The sequence below is a fragment of the Petaurus breviceps genome, unplaced genomic scaffold, assembly GCF_028583685.1.
Source record: "Petaurus breviceps papuanus isolate PSGF00001 unplaced genomic scaffold, PetGlider_PUasm1.0 37, whole genome shotgun sequence".
Lineage (NCBI taxonomy): Eukaryota > Metazoa > Chordata > Mammalia > Diprotodontia > Petauridae > Petaurus > Petaurus breviceps.
Window position 1 is genome coordinate 65652613 of NW_027186296.1, and position 11764 is coordinate 65664376.

The following is an 11764-nucleotide window of genomic DNA, read 5'->3' on the forward strand; positions in this document are numbered from 1 at the left end:
TGTGTGTGTGTGTGTGTGTGTGTGTGTGTGTGTGTGTGTGTTCTTGTCTGTATGTGTCTTTGTGTTCGTGTGTCTGTATCCCGGCATCTTATTAAGGACACTGGTGTCCGTTACCTTTGGCTACTTCTAGGCAAAAATTGACAGCAATATTCAGCCTGGCTCAACTTCAGGAATTTGCTTGATCTGCATTTGTTGGGTCCTGGTCCTTTGTAGTGCCTTTCTCCCTATTATCACCTGGGAACTATTTCTATACTGTCTGTAGAGGAAGTTTTGAGCCGAATCTTGGAGCTCCAACTTGCTTCAGTCCTTGCTTTACTCTACACACCTGAAAGGAGAAAGGGACTACCCTGAACTGTGACTAAATCTGAGTTCAGCTCTAGAGTCAAGAGCCCCTTTCCTCGGAGATTTTTTTGGGACAAGTACAACTCCCTAAATTCGAGTGGATTTTTTGGTTTCTGAACCCCTTAGGTTGCAGGACCCAAGCGAGCTTCCTGCCCCGCTACCTAGAGGTGAAGAGAGTTCACAATTGACAGAAGCCACTGAAAAGGTTGCAAGAAACTGAGGACCTGGAACTCATACGGATTGGAGCCACCCCACATCTATCTCTTTTCTTTGCCACCTCTCCGTCCCCAGCCCCGCCCAGCCAAGTACCTGTCCGGGCTCAGAGCGAGCTTCCGCACTAATTTCTAGGGCTCCTGCTTCCTGGCGGGTCAGCAAGCCACGAAGCTGATCTTCCCCGGTGCCAGGGGGAGACTACGGGGAAATGAAACCTGGGCCGCGGAGACCGGAGCTGCCTGAGCTAATGCCAGGGAGGCCTCCCAGGGCCAGGCCAGGACGCTGAAAAGCATGAAGGGTCGGAATTAGACTCTCATTTAGTGAGCGTTACTAATCCGAAGTTACAGCGCTAATTCCCTGATCCGCCAGGTCCCACACGCAGCGCCCGGATTAGAGGCGCAGAGCTCGCCCTCACACCCCCCTCCACCCCAAACGGAGCTCAACTGGGGCACCCGAGTCTGCAGGATCAGGGTTAATCCTTCTATCCGCACCGGGCGAGAACGTGCCACGGGGCTGTCCCCGAACCAGCTGGAGTTTACATGCTTGAGGCGCTCAGGGAGAATTCGGGGAGGAGGCGGAGTAGATGGCCAGTCTTCACCCTGGCAGCACTGATTCAAGCCCTCTATTATTATTGAAACCAAATTACCTTTCCTATATAGGACCGAGTTGAGAGAATGCATTGTAAGGTAATATGCAAGAGAAAGACTTTTTTTTTTTTAAGTGTTTTTGACTTCCCAGCCCACATGATTTGTGTGGCCTGGGCTAACACAAAATTCTGAAACTTTCCGAGGACGCTGTCTTGATTTCAGTTCTCTCTCCAGATATCTTCCTTCTTTTTTTTGGGGGGGGGACTTGGTCCCCATGGCAGGACTGCCCTAGCCTCTTCTCTTCACCAAAAGTCTACCCGGGGAGAGATAATGACCAATCAGCTCCGTGGTACAGGGTGGGATGCTCGTTACCATGGTGATGGTTCTAAATTCCACCCCGAGATTCGTGAATGGGAATCTTACCCATTCACAAACCAACCCTTATTCTCCGCCTGGTTGGTGTGGCAGAGAGGTTCACCGAGGTGGAGAAAGCTAGAGGAAGGCTAAATGACCTCACCATCGGAGCTGCTGTTCCTGAGGTCTGGGATTCATTCAGTGGGATTCCAAGTCAAATGGACAGGACCAAACAGGTTAACAAAGGAGATTAGTAACTAGTCAGTGCAAACCATGATTTTATTCATAAAGAAAATAACTTTACCTATCCCCCCCCCCACTCCCGCTTCCAACTCTAGAATAATTTGTATTTCCAAGCATCAGCTTCCTTCTCACATTCCTAAGGTTCCTCCATCCCAGCTCTTTCCCTTTCCCCACCCCGCCTTTCCCGACAGCCTCTCTTCCAAGAGTCAATTTCCTTGAAGTTCTGGAAGTTAATCTCCGTGGACTCCTCCTTCTCAAATGAAACCTAGGCTTCCAAATTATCGTTCCAAATAATAGCCTTTTAAGGGGAGATAAGGGCAAAGAGACAGAAGTAGTGGAAGGGAGTATAGAGCTATTAGGACACTGGATAAAGGGAAGCCAAAAAATATTGGAGACAGAAGAACCAATTCCCAGGGGTCATGAGCAACTTTCCTGAGCTCAGGTTTTCATCTCTCCCATGGACAGCTGTAAGGTGGGAGACTTTCTCTCTCTCTCTCTCTCTCTCTCTCTCTCTCTCTCTCTCTGTCTGTCTCTCTCTCTCTCTGTCTGTCTCTGTCTCTCTCTGAGAAAAGGGGTGGGGGTGGAGTTTGAACAAAACCCTGGTCAGTTGTCTCTTAGAATGGGCGGTTGCCTGTTCCTATAGAGACTTACTCTTTCCCTCCACACTGGTCCAGGCTTAAGCACCACTTTAAGTGGGCTCCGCTCATTCACTGCCAGGCCCCTCACAGCAATTGAGCCGGCAGGGGTTTGAAAAGAGGGCCAGGGCCTCAATGACAGGACCTTGGGCCAGGCTAATTGGTTTTGGTTCAAGGGGATATTGGATTTGTGAAAAGCCCCAACCTGCTTTTCCCACGCCAGAGACCAGGGCCTTAAGGAAAGAGGGAGTCAAGGTGGGTGTGGCCAGGGAAGAAAAAAGGGGAACATCAGCATGGCTTCAGCAGGTGATATCCCAATCCAGACTAAAGAATCCACCTATTTCTTGTAGGGTAGTGGACCACGTGTGTATGTGTGTATGTATGTATGTATGCATGTATGTATGTATGGGATTAAAAACTACAGAGGATTAGTTAGTTACATATATGCAATACTAACTAGCCTAGATCTGAGACCTTCTAGAATTGTCTTAGCCATAGCTTTTTGGTCCTTATGGAGAAGGGGAGCACTTTTATAGGGATGTTGAAACAGTTTTCCTTGTTGAAGCTGATCTCTCTGAATCAATGATGCTGATGTTGACCAGAATGTATAATGGGGAGATAATTCTATTCTCTTAATAGAAGAACCTTCATTCTAAGAACCCAACAAATGCTAAGTTGATAGGTTTTTTTTTTTTTCCTGTGGGATATGGGCCTCTTGATTCTATCAGGGAAAGCAGAAATCCCTGGCCTCCATACCAAGGTTGCTACAAAATTTCAATCATAAGATTACCTGAAGATTCCCACACATAGGTTTCCTGAGCTATGGAAACAAAAGATTCAGATTGCCCCCTGGCTCAGTTGTGATTAATTGTTTAAAGGGATCCTCTGTATGTTCATATTCTAAAGAGTAAAAGGTTTTGGTATGGTTTAAAGCCATAATTATTGCTAACAATAATAATAATCTAAACATGGTAGGGCATGCATCTGCAGCCATTGGGGCTATATAAGTGTCTACAAAATGAATGTGTGTGCATATAGAATACCTATTCTCATAAAGACAGAATCTTAATAAAAAGCTTTGCACTCATAATTAAAATCTGTGATAATGCCAACATTACACATGACAGTGGACCATTGGAAACTGCCCCCATTTAAAACTACCTATTGAATCAGATACATTTTTCATAGTTCACATTGTTTGTGAGTTTTGGCATCAGACTTTATATACAATTCTCAGCTCAAAAAACTTCAACTTTTTATTAGTTCACAAATGTCATTACATGTCCACTTGATGCATGTGATAGTCAGAAGCATAAGTAGTCTTTCAAAAAGATGTAGAACTACTGTTGTATGCCAGATTTTCAATTTTGCTTTCAAATTTTCCTTGCTTGGGACATAATTTCTTTAGAATTCTGCATCTTTAACCTATCATAATTTCTAAAGTTGAGATTTGTGGGGGAATGCATGTGTGCATGTGTGTGTGTATGTATGTATGTGTGTGTGTATTCCTGACTTAAGTAAAACCTGTTTCTGCATATGTCTGGAATATATACAGAGCCATACATACACATGATTACAAAACTATATATGTGTGCCTAGTCTGTGGAAACTGGTTAATTCTCACTTCACCAATCCTCAAATATATTAAATTCCCTTAAAAATGACAAGAACTATGGTATTCTAGTGGTCTCAACCCACTTCTCTAGCATCAGGATTTCCTAGCAGGGTGCTAGAGTGAAGTCTCCTATTAGGCAGACTTCATTAATGTTACCAAATATACTCCAGCACATTTACTAGTCTACTATGAAGTATTATCATAAATAATTAAAATTAAACTGCACTTGTCAAAATAAATGAACAAAGTACAGTTAGTGATGTCTTTGCCTAGATTTGATCGCCTTCGGTTTGCTTATTCTCTAATTTGCAAGGGGAAAAAAAGAAAAAAAAGAAGAAAGGGCTGGGGAGGGAAAGAGAGAGTATGGTAGAGAGTAAAGAAAGAGATCCAGTAATCTGCAATTGGGTTTCCAGTCATTAGTGTGACTTAGTGAAGATGGAATGCATTCTCTAATGTCAGCTCATAATGAATATAGAAGTGTGGATGCTGAAGGAGGGATTTCTTTGTTTACTGAAAAATGACCATGGAGAAAGAGAGAGTATTGCCTTTGGGGGATTAAGGCTTGGGATTTTTTTAATGGGAGATTGTACTCCTTTTCTGAAGTTATCTTAGCTAATTTATTCAATTCATACAAGCCCTCCTTCACATCCACATAAGATTAGCCAGGTTTCTGTGATGTGATGTGATGTGTGTCTGTGTGTGTGTGTGTGTGACTTTCACATAACCATTCCCACATGTGCCCTGGAAAATTATACCCACCCAGCAATAAAGGATGCTCACATTCTTGATTCAGTAGGCTAGCAAAATATAATAATAAATTATTAGATGGTAGGTTTTTGTATTTATTTGTAAGGTTGTATTGTGATGCTTCAATAGGGCATGTCTGAATGTATGTGTCTGCTTAGGCCAAGGGTATTTGTGTATATAGGATGTCGTGGGGCTTGTATTTAAATATTTCCCTCTCCGATGGGTACAGAAGTCAGTTAGGTAATTAGGTAGGAGAGAGGGCCTCAGTCTGTCTGGGCTACAGCCAAGAAAGGTCTGTTCGCACCCTGAGTCCTGTTAATGAGCTAGGGACAGGTAAGCATCACACATTCCAACTTTCCTGCCTTCAGCAACATCAAGAAAACAGTGATGAGCTATTAATGGAAGGTGATGGTCCCTGTGCTAATTAGTGCTCCCTTTTAGCTTTTACCTGCATATGCACAAGGCTGGCTTGCTTTTCTAAATCCAGTCCAAATCCAATTCTAAATCTAGAAAACAAAATATTGTTTTCTTTAACCAGGATAATTTTGGGAGAAATATGAATGAAACTCTTTCTCTCATCTCTAAATATTTAGGGTTGGAGTTGGGGTGGAGGGGTAGTGCTTTTTTATTTTAACATGTTGTCCCTTTTCTCATTCAATATCACTTCACATGGGCCAGGAAATAGTGGAAGAGGTGGACTGTTTTCAAGGAGTAAGCCCCAAATAGCTTTCCTTGTCCTTCCTTATCATCCCCTCTGGGTTAGCTTAGGTAAATTCATAAACTCTCACACCTTATACTTTCTTTTGAATTGGTTTTAAGACCTACTGTATAGGGCAGAGGTGAAGAAGGGGCTAACAGCCTTGGGCAGTGGATAAAAAGATTAACTCAAGGCCAGTGATTCTCTACTTTTTTTGTTTTTTGCTTTTTTGGGGGGTGGGGTGGGAGGGATATCAACTGCTCTTCTGGGTACTTAATATTTTCCCAGGTTCCTCATTTCCCTAGGGCTTTCAGACTTTCTGGCCCTCCAAGAATTCTCAGATCCCGATTTTCTTCCTATTCCCTGTGACCCATTCTGGAAATTCTTACCCTGATTTTTCTCCCCATTTACAGGCAGCATTGTGTGGCTCTTGAGAAATTTCACATGAAGCTTCTGCCTCTCCAGTGTTCAGATGCAGTATAGGAAATCCACTTAATGATCATCAAATAGATTTGAAGTTAAAGAATTTGTATTCTTTAAGAGTTTTTTTTTTTTTTAAGAATTTGTACTGAATTTTTTTTTCCTTCCACCTTGGACTTAAAGGGTACAATCTAAAAAAGATCAAGCTAACTTCCTTTTTATTCTTTGAAATAACATTTCAAATCTTCACCTCTACCACTCATCTCAGGCACCACTTCCAAGAAGCTTTTCCTGATTGCCTTAGTCAGTGGAGCTCTGTCTTTTCTCCAGTTGCATAGCATTTCATTATTTGTGTAAGTATCTTATCTCCTTGGTAGAAGGAAAGGTCCTTGAGGGCAGGAACTAATTTTCCTTTTGTGTATGCATATAGTAGACACTTGATAAACATTTGATCATTTAGGCTGTTTATACCTCATAGAGAAATGGGAAGGATGACCATTTCCTTATGGTGAATATGATTGGTATAGACAGCCTTGGAAAGGTGAGGGTAGAGGGAGGGTAATTTCTGTCCTCAATATCTCTTTCTTTGTGGTTGTTTTTCCTACAGGAGAGTTATTTTAGGTCTCTAATTCTGTTGTGTAAAAAGAGAGTGAGGAAAGCTCCAAACTCCTCCCATTCACTTGTGCTTGAATTATTATAACACTGAATTACCTACTTAATTGTACTATGTGGATTTGGATTAAAAAAAATAAAAGAGAGATTAATCTCCACATTGGAACTCCATTGGGCCTCTATTCTCCTCTTCTCAAGGTCCTAGATTCCTCAAGCAACTTGCTCTAGGGCACCCAGTGGGTGAAAATTAGGCTAGCCCTTCCGGGAGGGTGTTGAAAAAAACACAGCAGATTTTGATGCTGACCTAGCATTTTCCCTGGCAGAGTGACTATCTTATCGACTCCTGGGAAGCTTCCTGCTTCTTGGGCTTTTAAGCCCAGATCTCTGATTAGACTTAGCCTACTCTCTGATGTTCTGCTTCCTCACTGACTCCAGAGGATGGATTTCTATGTTGTAGTCCCATGTTCCCATTCCCCTATAGGGATACTGATGGACATATTCCTGTTTCTATTGAATATTTTTTAAAATGATTTTTTAAAAAATCGTTTGAGAGTCCATTCTAAGCTAGGAGAGACAGGTGCATTTATATCAGTTCAGTGAGGAAAAGCAAGACTGGAAATAGGTTTTTTTCCCAAGCTCCCAATTTGATTTTTATAAATGTACCTGAACTCCAGATTGGAGACTTGTTGGGCTCCAGTTTCAGCACCCAGTAGGCTCTTCGACCTTGCCAAGCCATGTGGAAACTAGTGGATGAAAACCAGTCTCTCTGCTGCCTGTTTGTGGCTTTCCCAGCCATGGCTTCCAACTACAGATGGCAATCACAGAGGTACTGGAGTCAACCTTTTGGTGAGATCTAGAATGGAAGATTTGAACCCCAGGAGATGCTATACTGGAGTATGTCTTTATTCCCTATTCTCTTTTTTAATCTCGCTGGTAATTCCCCTTGAAATGTCTCGGTCTTGCCTCCTGCATTAAGAAGAAAGATGTCAGAGCTGAGGTGCCAAAGGGGTCAGTACCGCTTTCTCGGCTCTGCAGGATAGACTCCATTTCAGCGGCTTCTCCCGCTGCTCGAGGCTGTCCTGGGAGAGGACTATTCGCTTTTGCTTCTCTTTCCGCGGTGGTTTATCGGTCATTTCTCTGGATAGCAGAAACTGTAGGAATGACGATTCCTACTTGATCAAAAGATCAAGAATTCTAAGGAACCTTGGAGATCATCTAGTCCAAGTCTTTCATTTTACAGATGAAGAAACTGAGGCTTGTCCAAGATCTCAGAGGTAAGAAGCGGCAGAGCCAGGATTCAAGCCTCTAACTTCAAAGCCAGTGCTCTTTCCCTTACACCAGGACTAGGAAGGAACTAAGTTTCTTAAGAAGAAGAGCCTTAAGACAATATGTATACTAACCATATTATACATGTACGGATGTGTCTGTGCATGGGTACTTGATGTTTGTGTGTTTGAGGGTTTGGGTGGATGAGGGGTGTGCTTTGTTTCTCCAACATATTTTGCAGCTATTTCCCACGAAGGGTCCCGGGGTCATTATTAACTGTGTTCCCGCCTGCTGAGCGTCCCTTCATTCAGATAAATTCCCCTTCTCTCCAATCAGACATGGCTGAGAAGGCGAAGGACAGAACACGGCTTAAACTCAGAGGAAGATGGAGCCGGGAGAGAGGTGAGTTGCTGGCCCTAGGGCTAGGTTTCTGCTCTCTTTGTCTTTCAGTGCTCAGATTCAAAACAATGTGGTCTGACCGATGTGGGATTGGGTGAGACCTGTCCTGAACTTGCTCCCAAAACTTTTCCCCGAGCCCATGGGCAGGGCTGTCTGGGAGAGTTCTGCCTCTGAAACTCAGATTGCCAACAATCCTTACACGTGCGTACGTGAGGGTGTTCAAGGTGTATTCCTCCTCAGTTTTTCTGATAAAAACAAACAAAAAAAAAGCTTTCTTCTTTCCCACCATTCTCTCTTTGGTTAAGACTTCATTTCCTAAAGAGCTTGAGCTCGAATAGGCAGTGAGAGAGAAGGTGAGTCAGGCCTAAGCACATTTGGGGAGAAAGTGAGTGTGTTATCACAGGCACCCCATACACATGACTCCCTGTCCCTTTATTCTATCATATACCCCAATCCCTTCTCCCTTGTTCTCAAACCACCCCACCTTTTCTTTTCTAGCTGCAGAAATGAACACTTAGCTCAGAATGTTAAACCATTCTTTCTGAAATGTGAGGCTTATTTAATGCTAGGAAAATCTAAACTATTGACTCTTTCATAAAGTGAAAGTTTGTGCAAGCTTTACAACATTTTGTAGAAGCTATGGGACCTTAAAGTCTTTTCTTCCTTTGGTCAGAAGTGACCCTCCAGTTTCAGAGGTCTGAAATAGACTCCTGGGTCAATGACATGAATGTCATGTACTTGGGTTTTATTCAGACAGTCTCTATTTTCTCACATAGGTATAATTATTTTCGTTCACAAACAATTAACATTGTTAATATTTTAGGCCAGAGTCAGAAGAAACACCTTTTGAGTTGAAACTTCTTGCCTATCTGGCTCCTTGTGGTTAGGCCCAGGCCTAATGTTTCAGTAAACCTCCTGCCTTCTAGCAGCACCCAAAGCTTTATACCCCAAATAATCTCTATGGATCATCAAATATAGGCTGAATCTGATTCGAAAGAAGTCCCTTATCCCTAGGGTTGGTAGGTATCAAGATGTGTGCTTAGAGTTTGATAAGGGGAAGAGAGGACTTAAAACACCCCAAGGAAAAGGTTAGGAGTCAAAGGGCAATGCTTTGTACGGTATCTCTCATAGTGCCTAGAAAAGTGCCTTACACACAATAGGCAATTCAGTAAGTGTTTACAGTAAGACCAGCGTCTAGAAACCTCTCCTTCTGCTTCCAGCCCCCTTCTGTGGAGAAAAACCTCCCAGGTTAGAGGCCATGGGAAGAGAGAATGGTGGAAGAAAAAGTCCTGTCTTCTCGACACCCAGAAATTGCCCAAGAAGAGAAAGAAGAAAGACCTCGGAGGGCTCTGTTACCCTACCTACCACACCGTCGTGCCACGGCGCAGCAGCTCCCAGGCTGCTCGGTGCCAGGAGGCCATTTTGATGGAAGCAAAGAGCCTTCTGCGAGATAAGATGGCTGCATGGGCATGAGGTAGGTTGCAGCGCTAGGTCTCTGATGAGCCACCTCCTTCACGCCCCCTCTCCGACGACCCTCCCCTCATTGCCCACGGAAGCGTAACAATGAAATTGAGCTGGCATAGCCCAGTTTTGTCTCTGCTACCTCTCCCTCCTCAGGCAGCCTTCTCCCGCCCCCCATACACCGTCCTCCCAACACCAGATATTAATTGAATTAACACAGACCTTGCTAATTTTCCTTGCGCGCCTGCGTGGTCCCCTGCCTCCTGTTCCAAACCCAGCCAAATGACTGGGGGAAGGGTTTGTGTGTCACATTGGTGCCATTAGGGACTTTCAAGATTATCTAATCCAACCCCAATCTTCACCCCTCGCTCTACAAATTGGGAAACTCAGATGAAGAGAGAGGGGCCAAATGACCTTCCCAAGGTAATGTAGTCAATTTAGTGCCAGGACCAGGATGAAAAGACAACTCCTCAGACTCTCTCTCAGTCCAAGTTAGCTTTCCACTATACCACGCTGCAACTTTGAACTGATTCTTGGCAGTGGTCCTAATTACTGGTGCCCTCCTTCCCTCACTGATTTGTTTTGGGAGAAGCGCTCTATAGATGTAAGAACTTTATGAATGTGAATTTCTTCTCTTTACCAAACAGGCTTTAGTTGTATCTTTCCAACCTCAGGGGAGTTGGCATACAAACCACAGAGGGTGTTCTTTTCAACTGAATATGAAATAGAACTGTCTTCCCTGTCCCCTATCCCCCAGCATCTATTCTCGTGCTTTTTTGGAAGACTAGAGACCCAGGAATCACCCTAAAGCTCACATTTGCGCTTCATCAATTGGATTTTTGTTTTTGCCAGAATCGTTTATTAATCATTCCTCCCTAAATAGATTTGGGTTCCCCACTATCTACCCCTTCAAAAAAAAGTGGGGGGGGGTTAAGAAAGAGACAATTAAACCTTCTTGAGTGTAAAATATTTGACTTGAGTAGAGGTCCCCTAAAAGAAGCTTGACTTTATTAGGTGTGAACCACCTCCAACCCAGTTCAGTCCCCAATTGCTGTTGCTTGGCCGTAATCAAACCCTACATCTAGGGTTAAAACAATTGACCCCTTTGTTTTCTATACAATTGGGACCTAAATGATTTCTTTTCTGTGGAGTAATAGAATCTTGTATCCCCTCACCCTGGGGGTAGTCTTGGGGAAAAGACTTGCCTTTTTTCGATCCAGGAAACCCGAGTCCCAAGACTAAGCTTTCCATCTTCCTCCAGCAAGAGGCAGCGGCTGTGCCCTGAGGTTGGTTAGAGGATGTAGTGCATAGTGGGGAAGATGGGGAAAAATCCCGGAGACAGATGCCTTGTCTCCTCCCAACCTCTAGACTAGTATGTTTTGCGGATACGTGAGAGAGAGAGAGAGAGAGAGAGAGAGAGAGAGAGAGAGAGAGAGAGAGAGAGAGAGAGAGAGAGAGATGTGAGGTTGGACAGAATGGGAGAAGGATTTTGGTGGATGGGATCAGAGCCACCTTTAAGATCAAGGTGCCCAAACCCCAGAGCCGAGGTTTAAGCCCATTCGGCCATCACTTTCTAAGTGCCCAAGGGTGGAAATCTCTGCTTCCTTCAGCTATGGGACTTGTGGCTAGCCTTCCAGCTCTAGCTGTCTGGGTCTGAAACCCTCCAGTCCCTCAGGCTCTTGAGAGGTCTTCTACCCACGCTGCTCACCACAAACCCGCCAGCGGCGCCCATTGTGTCTGGAGCCAGGAGGCCTGAGCAGATGGTGAGCCGTTGTGTGAGATCCCAGTCCAGCAAAGAGCGTCAAGACTCGGTCCAGGACCAGACCAACCAGCTCCTTGGCTCCCTCATCAACCTTTAGAAGCCTACACAAAATCTGAATTACTCCCAAAATTTAATCCCACACCCACTCCCTTACATTTTCCCAGTTTATCTACCAATTAAGGTTTAAGTAACAATGAGGTAGGGTGATTTCCTGAATTATCCATCTTATTGTTCCAGTTTCCCCTTAAATTTGACCCAGAGATGTGTGGCTAATGCAAAATTTCCTACTGGTGCTTTTCCCTTTAGCTGTTTTTGCATGGATTTACTACCAACTATGTATTTTATGTATATGTATGTATGTATGTATATATATATATATATATATATATATATATATATATATATATATAT

At 43.7% G+C, this 11764-nt stretch overlaps 1 long non-coding RNA gene across 1 annotated transcript in view; it reads left to right on the plus strand.

The window, feature by feature from the left end:
• The first annotated feature begins 7856 nt into the window (after nt 1-7856).
• Nucleotides 7857-11764, plus strand: part of LOC138169268 (uncharacterized) — a 35147-nt gene continuing 31239 nt past the window's right edge. Inside the window, exons 1-2 of the long non-coding RNA XR_011170313.1 lie at nt 7857-8133; nt 9351-9604. This is a non-coding gene — a long non-coding RNA (uncharacterized lncRNA). The remainder of the gene's footprint in view (nt 8134-9350; nt 9605-11764) is intronic.